The 8,304-nt window shown below is 46.0% G+C and overlaps 1 long non-coding RNA gene across 1 annotated transcript; it reads right to left on the minus strand.

Annotated features, from left to right (window-relative positions):
- Positions 1 to 412: 412 nt before the first annotated feature.
- LOC113886570 lies at positions 413 to 1,114 on the minus strand. Its single transcript, XR_003509481.1, has 2 exons — positions 737 to 1,114; positions 413 to 571 (listed from the first exon to the last, which is right to left on the minus strand). It is a non-coding gene; the product is annotated as an uncharacterized LOC113886570 (long non-coding RNA).
- Between the last annotated feature and the right edge of the window lie 7,190 nt (positions 1,115 to 8,304).

An 8,304-nucleotide genomic window follows, 5' to 3' on the forward strand; every position in this document is an offset into this window, starting at 1 on the left:
ACCACAGAATCTCCTTCACCCCCTGTTTGGTAAATGAATAACATCTATTACAATCCACAGAGCTAGTCCAGTGGTTTGAATACTACTGGAGAGAGTGGTCAAGAATATAAATGTTGGAAACAGGTTCAAGTTCAAAACTTAGATTTATTGACTTTGGATAAGTAACTGGACCTCTCTGAACCCAAGTCCCTCCTCAGTATGATGACATTGTAATGCTACTTTTTTGTAGGATTAACTGAAATAATGTAGATAAAGTGCTTAGCACCTGGCCTGGAATATGGAAACTACTGAATACAATTAGGTCTCTATTATTATTATTGTTAAAAATGTTAAAAAGTATTTAAAGCCCTATGACTTCTTATATTATTCTCAGAGAATATTTGGGGGAAATGACAATCCAGATTCAAGCAAAGAAGATGGAAACTGATGGCTTTTATTAAAACTGGGGACTTTTCTTCAGCTTCTCAGTACGCTGGGGATTGATATTCACCAAATCCAGTCCTCCTGAATCCAGGAAACTCTGCCAATCAGCTGCAATTTCTTAGGCTGGTCATAAGTCAGTTATGTTCTCCTGAAAGAAAATTCAGCCCCAAGTGGCAAATGAAGTTATGTATTTCAAAAGGCATTTCCCAATTACTGGATTACCTCTGGGAGTATGGGGTCAGGGAAGGAGGGAGATGTGAGGAATAGGTCAGGGGATATGACTTGAAAATTCCTAGGTTCTAGACTCACTGACCTGTCCTTTTCAGACACATGTATTGCAGAAGGTGTCAGAGTCCACCGACAACATGGCTGAGGCACAGGACAGCTTCCCCCATTCGGATGCCCAGGAGGATGGAGAAGAAGACTCCGTCTGGAGGACGGTGTGCTCAGCCTCTTGGCAGGTGGCCTGGGTGGGCTGGTTGGCTATGTAGGTGCTCCTGCCAGGACAGGGGAGACCTTTAGCCTGGTTTCGAGAACAGGAAAGGGAGAAGGCTGCTACTTGGAAGCGTGTGAGAGACACTAGTCTAATACAGCACTCTCGTCTTTGTGAGGACAGCACACTTATGATTGCCCATTGGCAGAGGGTCGAACTTTCCTGTAACAGCGCAGCATCTCAGCAAGGCTCTGTGGGTAAGGACGTAGCTGCACAGGGGAGTGCAGGAAGGAATGGGAAGTGGGTAGCAAGGTGTGAGCTACTCTAAAGCTCTCAGGGGCAGTGAGGATTGGTTCAGAGCTCAGGCTGAGCTCGTCCCTTATGGTCCAGTGTCTAAGGCTCTGTGATCGTACTGCAGGGGACATGGGTTCAGTCTCTGAAGCAGGAACCCATGCAGAGATCCTGCAAGGTGCCTGGCGTGGCTCCAAAATAAAATAAGTAAATAAAAGATTAAAAAAAAAAGGTCTGAATTTCCACAGACCTGGATCCTAGGAAGTTCTTGATACACTGTCAGGGAGGGTGAAATGTTCCCTCTGCACATCTTGCATTCTTGTGGTTGGAGTAATACTAAAAACTGATACAACACAGGTTAATAGGAGAAAAAGAAACACATTTTAATTCATGCCCATGGAGGTCTCATAGAAATAAGACCTGAAAATGACTAAAGAAGGAAGCTATTTTTGGGGTGGGGGGCTGCACTATGCAGCTTATGGAATTTTAGCTCCTGGACCAGGAGTTGAACCCTGCGCAGTGAGAGTGTGAAGTCCTAACCACTGGACCACCAGGGAATTCTCCAAAGGAGGCAGCTTTAGACAAACAATAAATTTGTGAGGATTTGACAGGACAAAGAAACTTAGGTTTAGGTGCTTAATTAGTAAAGAATGTGAACGGTTTGAGCTTGGGTAGTAAATTAAATAAGTAACAAGATCTGCTTATACAGGATTCTTGGCCCTGAACTCTCTATCTCTGGTGCTAAGAGTGTCCTTCTACCCTCAGGTGTTTTGTGAGAGATTTATTTTCTGCTTTCAGGGAGACAGAGAGGAGGGTCAGAGTGGCCTTGCCTCATCTCTTTCTTAAGTTACTTTCATTCAAAATAATACGCCATTGATTGATACATGCATTAATATGCAGCCTACCCTGGTCCCAGTAGTGAAGTGTTTCTGTACATCAGCTTTTTTTGTTCAGTTGCTAAGTTGTGTCTGACTCTTTTCCTACCCCAAGGACCATAGCCCACCAGGCTCCCCTGTCCTTGGGATTTCCCAGGCATGAATACGGAAGTGGGTTATCATTTCCTTCTCCAGAGGATCTTCCCACCCAATCCAGGGATCAAACTCAAGTTCCTTTTTTTGGCAGGCAGATTTGACATTAGCTTCCCTATATACATAATGGGGTTCAAAATAGCATCAATACCAGTGACTGGGTTGGGAGGATTAGATATCAGCACAGTGACTGCCATGCAGTAGAAAATATATTTATAATTATCATCATAGAAAGCGGAGGTCTAGAGTAATCAGAGTTTTTGTGTGAAAATATGGAGTCACCTGGCCTTATAGGAGGAGGCAGCCAAGGAGAGGGCATTGAGTTGTAAGAGGAAACAGCATGTAAGCAAAAACTGTAAGGAAAATGTGGAATCAGAGGGTACTAGTAGGACAAAGAAAATGGAATATGTTTTCAGGCCCTGTATCTATAGACCTCCATATTATTTGGTATCTCTGCCTTTAATCTCTCTCTTTGCCCACATCCTTATTCATCTATTGAGTTCTCAGTGAGATTCCAAGTTTCTTCAATACAAAGATTTTTTGACCTTCATCAGCACTTTTACATTTTACATCCCCCTCCCCACACCCAACTCCCAGCCCTGGCTCATCTCCAGTGAAAGGACTGACGGGCAAGATGGAACCGAGGTGCTCGCTGGAGGTGTAGGCACAGAGGCAGAGGGTGCTGCAGACTGGGACCGGGTGAAGACAGACCGGATGGAGAGCAGCGGCCAGAGTCAAGGTGTATGGTCGAGGCGGAGCCGATAGGACCTGGGGGTGGACTGATGTGGGCACGAGAAGGGGGAAGAATCAAAGACTCACGGGTCTCAGGTGCCTTCTAACAGGCTGGCAATGACAGAGCAGAAGTGGAGAGGGAATACCAGAGTTTGAACCAACTAATATTCAAATAATGTGAGACTCTCAAGAGGAGATTTCAAAGAGATCATCTGATACGTGGATCAGGAATTCAGAAGAAAGATCTGGGCTGGAGACAGACATTTGGGGATTATTTATATGAATAGATGGAGGGTTCTGAAAGCCATGGGGGTGGATGAGCTCTACCTGGGACAGAACGTGAAATGAGAAGAGAAGCAGTGTCTTTCTCAACCAGTGACACTGGGTTTCTTTCCCTGTTTCTTGAAGAAAAGCCACTGGAGTCACCAGGCCTGCCATTCAGGATATGTGTGCATCCCTGCAGTGTCAACCCTGACAGCTGATATTTCTTTTTGTAATACAAATGCATGACTTCAGCTTTGATTGCCTGGCATCCACTATCGCTATCTGAATAAACACAGATAAATAAATACCTCCTGCCTAGGTATAGAGTCGGGTCTCTTTGCCCGACTGAGGCACCTTTGTTTCACAGATCTTGGCTGATTTCAATAACTGATCGCTGGGGCCACCTATCTTTTCTGTTCCTGTGCTTTAAACTCTTTCTTTTTTTTACTTTACATTCATCAATAAAGAGTGAACCTGGAAAACCCTAGACCCCCACCCTCAACCCCAGTAAAAGCAAAATTAAAGGCCCACACACTCCCTCTCCAGCACCCCTCTCCCCACCTTGCTGTGGGCTGTATAATTTCCAGGTCCTGGAAGTAAAAAACCTTTGTTTTTTCAAAGTTTCTTGATGGTTAATGCTAAAGAGCATTTTACAATCATAATAAGAACCACAAGGGTTGGTCCAACAACAACAATGCATATTGATAGGCTTGAGATCATCACAAAACAATCTCTAAATTGGCTATTGTCTCCCCAGTTAGATCGTGAACAGGCAAGTTAAAAATAAGCAACTGGTCTTATCCTTCCTTTGTAATCCCTTCCCTTATCACAGTGCCTAGTCAGTGCTAAGCAGGCCCTCAGCACATACTCAGTTGAGTTTAATAATGAGGGCTAATGAAGTCAAGTGTGTGCGAGTCATGTTTGACTCTTTGTGATCCCATGGACTGTAGCCCGCCAGACTCCTCTGTCCATGGGATTCTCCAGGCAAGAATACTGGAGAGGATTGCCATGCCCTCCTCCAGGGGATCTTCCTGAACCAGGGATCGAGTATTGTATTAAACCCCTTGGGTGAGCTGTTTGTTTCATGGGGCACTCTTTGCCTTGGCCAATCAGAGATTCTTCTAGAGATTGGTCATTTGGGAGCAAAACTGTTGATTCTTTATGGAGAGAGGAGCAAGGCACCAGGAATTGATGGAAGTGTCTGGCCCCACTACTGCACAGTCAGTTCTGAGAGCACACACTCCTTGTGGTCATCACTGCATCATCTTATATGTTACACACTGACCCAAGGCCATAAATGCTACTCACTCCAGGGAGTCATTCCTGAAAGGGTAGGTGTAGTCTCCACTGCCTGTGTCACAGAGGGGGCCGCTGAGCAAATGATCACACAAATCAGAGCCCCCAGCATGCCCTGTATGGCCAGCACAGGTAACAGCATCTGCAATGGAATAGAACCAGAAGGTTAGTGCAGCAATGAGCAAGGAGGTGGTGACCCTTTCTAAAGATCCATCATGAGTTTCCTGGCAAACTGAAGAGGTGAATCTTCTCTTATAGATGCCAGTCCAGGGAAATCTCGTTTTGCTTCCTAATTGTGCTCAGTCCTCTGTTGTGTCTGACTCTTTGAGACCCTTTGGACTGTAGACTGCCAAGCTTCTCTGTCCATGGGATTTTTCAGGCAAGAATACTGGAGTGGGTTGCCATTTCCTCCTCCTCTCCTTCAAATGGGGGATTGAACTTGCATCTCCTGCTTTGGCAGGTGGATTCTTCACTGCTGAGCCATTTGGGAAGTCCCCAAAAATGGGGCATTCGAACTGAGAAAATCTCTGTCCATTTATCTGCTCCATTTGCAATTCTAAAGAATGAAGCCATCCCCTACAAAATTGGGAGTGGAAAAAATGGGACTTACTCACCAGTGAACTCTCAGTGCCTACACTCTTGCACATAATGTAGGTGTGCCATCAGTCCCCTAGTTTGCACTTGTAGCAGGGATCAGTAATTGATCTCAATGCTCTTCCCCTGGAAGAAAAAACCCCACAGTCCTTCTCAAAATTGTTATTGTCAGTTGTTATTGGCTCTGTGACCTAAATGAGATCTACTCACCATCCTGGTGGTGGGTGTCCAGTAAATGTTGCAACACTGAATGAGTAAATGAATAATCATTTTTCTAATGCCTGAGTCAGAGACCAACACAGGGGTATAAACTCCTTAAATATGTGTGGACTGGATGGGTGGGTGAGTGAGTGTGGTAGGAGGCAGGTGTTGGGGACGGGCAACCTCCTGGCATATTAGTGCATTAAATTCGGGCAGAGCTGAGGGACTTGCTGGCTTCAAAGCCTGAGCTTTTGCTCCCAGCACATTCATGTTACAGCTTCTGTATCACTGAAGTGAGGGAGGTCAGGCCAGAGCTGAATGGAATGACTCAGGGAGCTCCTCGGAGACAGTCTTCAGATAGCCTGGTGGCTGAGGTCTCTTTGAGGGTCTGGGGGAGGGGACTTTGGGAGCAGAAAAGACGTGAGATGGTATATGAACTAGAAATATAAGAGCAGGTGACAGCTGGCTGTGAGCAGGGTCTTGGTAAGCAGTTTTGTGTGTGGGAAAGAGCATAGTCTTGGGGGTCAGGAGACCAGGAAAAGTGTTAGGTTGACCAGTCCTTCGTTGGTTGTTTCCTGAGATCTGATTGTGTGTCAGGTACCTGGGAATATGTAGATGATAACATGTACTCCTTGTCTTGAAGAAAGCAGCTTACACTCTGCCTGGAGCTGGGAAAACAGTCCTAAATGTCCATTCCAGCTCTACGATCACAGTCATGAGAATCTAGACAGGTCACTCAGCCTCTGAGCTTTTCCTTTCCTATCTGTCAAATGCAGACGTGTTTGTAAAATAGTGGTGACATCTCCATTGGTTTCTTCCAGAAGCATAAGGCAGGAGAAATGGCAGTGGTATAAGAGGGCCATGTGTCAGGAACAAGAAATGAACACATTATGGATGCTCATACACAGTGTCAGCCTTTTGCTCTTCGTGAGGCAAAAGCAAACTTTGTGAGAGAGTGTGCAAGGCGAGAGGATGGAGGGTTCTAGGCTTCCCACAGACACACAGACAGACAGACAGAAACAACCAACCCAACCCTGGCAGGCTGGTCCACCGGAGCTCATAGCCTTTGTGTGTAAACGTTCTCTTCACGCCCTCTCCAAGCTCATTCTTCTTGGGATCTCCTGCAGTAGCCCTCATCACTGCTGGGGGGAGCCCGGCAAAATGTCTTTACTTTAAAAGGAAGTATTAGTCACTCAAATGTCAAATCTAAAAAATGATACAAGTGAGTGTTAGTTGCTCAGTCATGTCTGACTCTTTGCAACCCCATGGACTGTAGCCCACCAGACTCCTCTGTCCATGGAATTCTCCAGGCAAGAATACTGGAGTGGGTTGCCATTCCTTTCTCCAGGGAATCTTCCTGACCCAGGGATCAAACCTGGATCTCCTGCACTGCAGGAAGATTCTTCACCATCTGAAGCACCAGGGAAGCCCAATACAAGTGAATACATATGCAAACAGAAACAGACTCGCAGATACTCAGATATAGAAAACAGTCTTGTGATTACAAAAGGGGAGAGGGAGTGTGAAATTAGGGGTATGCGGTTAGCAGATACAGACTTTTACATGTAAAACAGATAACCAACAAGGATATACTATGCAGCATGTGGAATTATACCCATTACCTTGTGAGAACCTGTAATGGACTATTATGTGCAAAAATACTGAATCACTATGTTCTACACCTGAAACCAACGCAATATTGTAAATCAGCTGCACTTTAATAAAAATACATGAATGAAAGGAGGATATTAGGAGTACCAAACTATAGTCATAGGGCTAACAGTCTGGCCTTCAGAAGAGACAAAGCTCCTGCCTAGAATGTGAGCCCCTTAGGGGATGTGGGCGGGAGGTTAGCATTCTGCAGACCGCACCGTGCTCCCGCCCTCCCCCCCACCCCCCCACCCGCCCCGTCTGGGAGCACAGCGGGCCTCCTCACCCCGTCTCCATTGCTGGACCATAGCCTGCAGCAAGGGAGATGCTCTCGTAAAGAGGGCAATGTTACCTTTTAGGAACAAACGTCTAGAACTGGAACTATTGAAACTGTCTAATGATTCTTCACTACCTATATGTAGCAACAGCTCGGACACTGCATGAGCACTTCATGTCCTACTCCTGACCAGCCACCAGAGCCTCAGGCTCCTCCATTGAGACCCCATAACACACCAGCCTCTGGGCTCCCAGGAGGACTTGGGACTCTCCTGTCTCCACATCTCTGAATGTGCCCCTAATCCTTTGCTGTTGGGTACATTCCTCTTCACCTTCAAAGGGCCAGCTGCAATGCTATCTTCTGTGGTAGGCTGCACAAAGCCCCCTCTCCTCCCATCCCCAAGATACATTCACTTCCTAATCCCAGAGCCTGTGATGTTACCTAATATGACAGAAGATATGACTGAGTTGGGATCTTAATAGGAAGAGTTTATCCTGGATTATCTGGGTGGGCCCTAAATACAATCATATGTGTCCTTATAAGAGAAGCAGAAGGGGATTTGAGAGACACAGAGGACAAGGCGATGTGGATCTGGAGACAGAGATTACAGTGATATCTTTATAAACCAAAGAATGCCAACAGCTGCCAGGAGGTGGAAGAGGCGAGGAATGATTTTCATCCACGGCCAAGATCACGGGGCCCTGTCAGTTCATTTATTGAGAGCTTCTGACCTTCAGAGCTGTGAGACAATCAACTTCTGATGTTTCAAATTATCGCCTATGATAATTTGTTATAGCAGCTACAAGAAGCCAGTATATCTTCTCTTGTTCGGTGAACACGCCAGTCCGTCCTGCTGCACTGAACAAGCTCCTTCTCCTACCACTGCATTCCGAGTGCTGGATCAGCAGCTCTTACCATGGCGCCCGATGTGGAATCAAGACCCAGCGGTGTGGCGGTCAAATCTACGATGACATGTCCCCACGTTTCTTCTGGCACTGTGGGCTGGGAGGAAGAAAGGGGCATGATAGGGGAAAGGGTCAGGAGCAAGTAATAAATACGAAAGGATGAAGTTCAGTTCAGTTCAGTTCAGTTGTTCAGTCGTGTCCAACTCTTTG

This window comes from Bos indicus x Bos taurus, chromosome 29 (genome assembly GCF_003369695.1).
Source record: "Bos indicus x Bos taurus breed Angus x Brahman F1 hybrid chromosome 29, Bos_hybrid_MaternalHap_v2.0, whole genome shotgun sequence".
Taxonomy (NCBI): domain Eukaryota; kingdom Metazoa; phylum Chordata; class Mammalia; order Artiodactyla; family Bovidae; genus Bos; species Bos indicus x Bos taurus.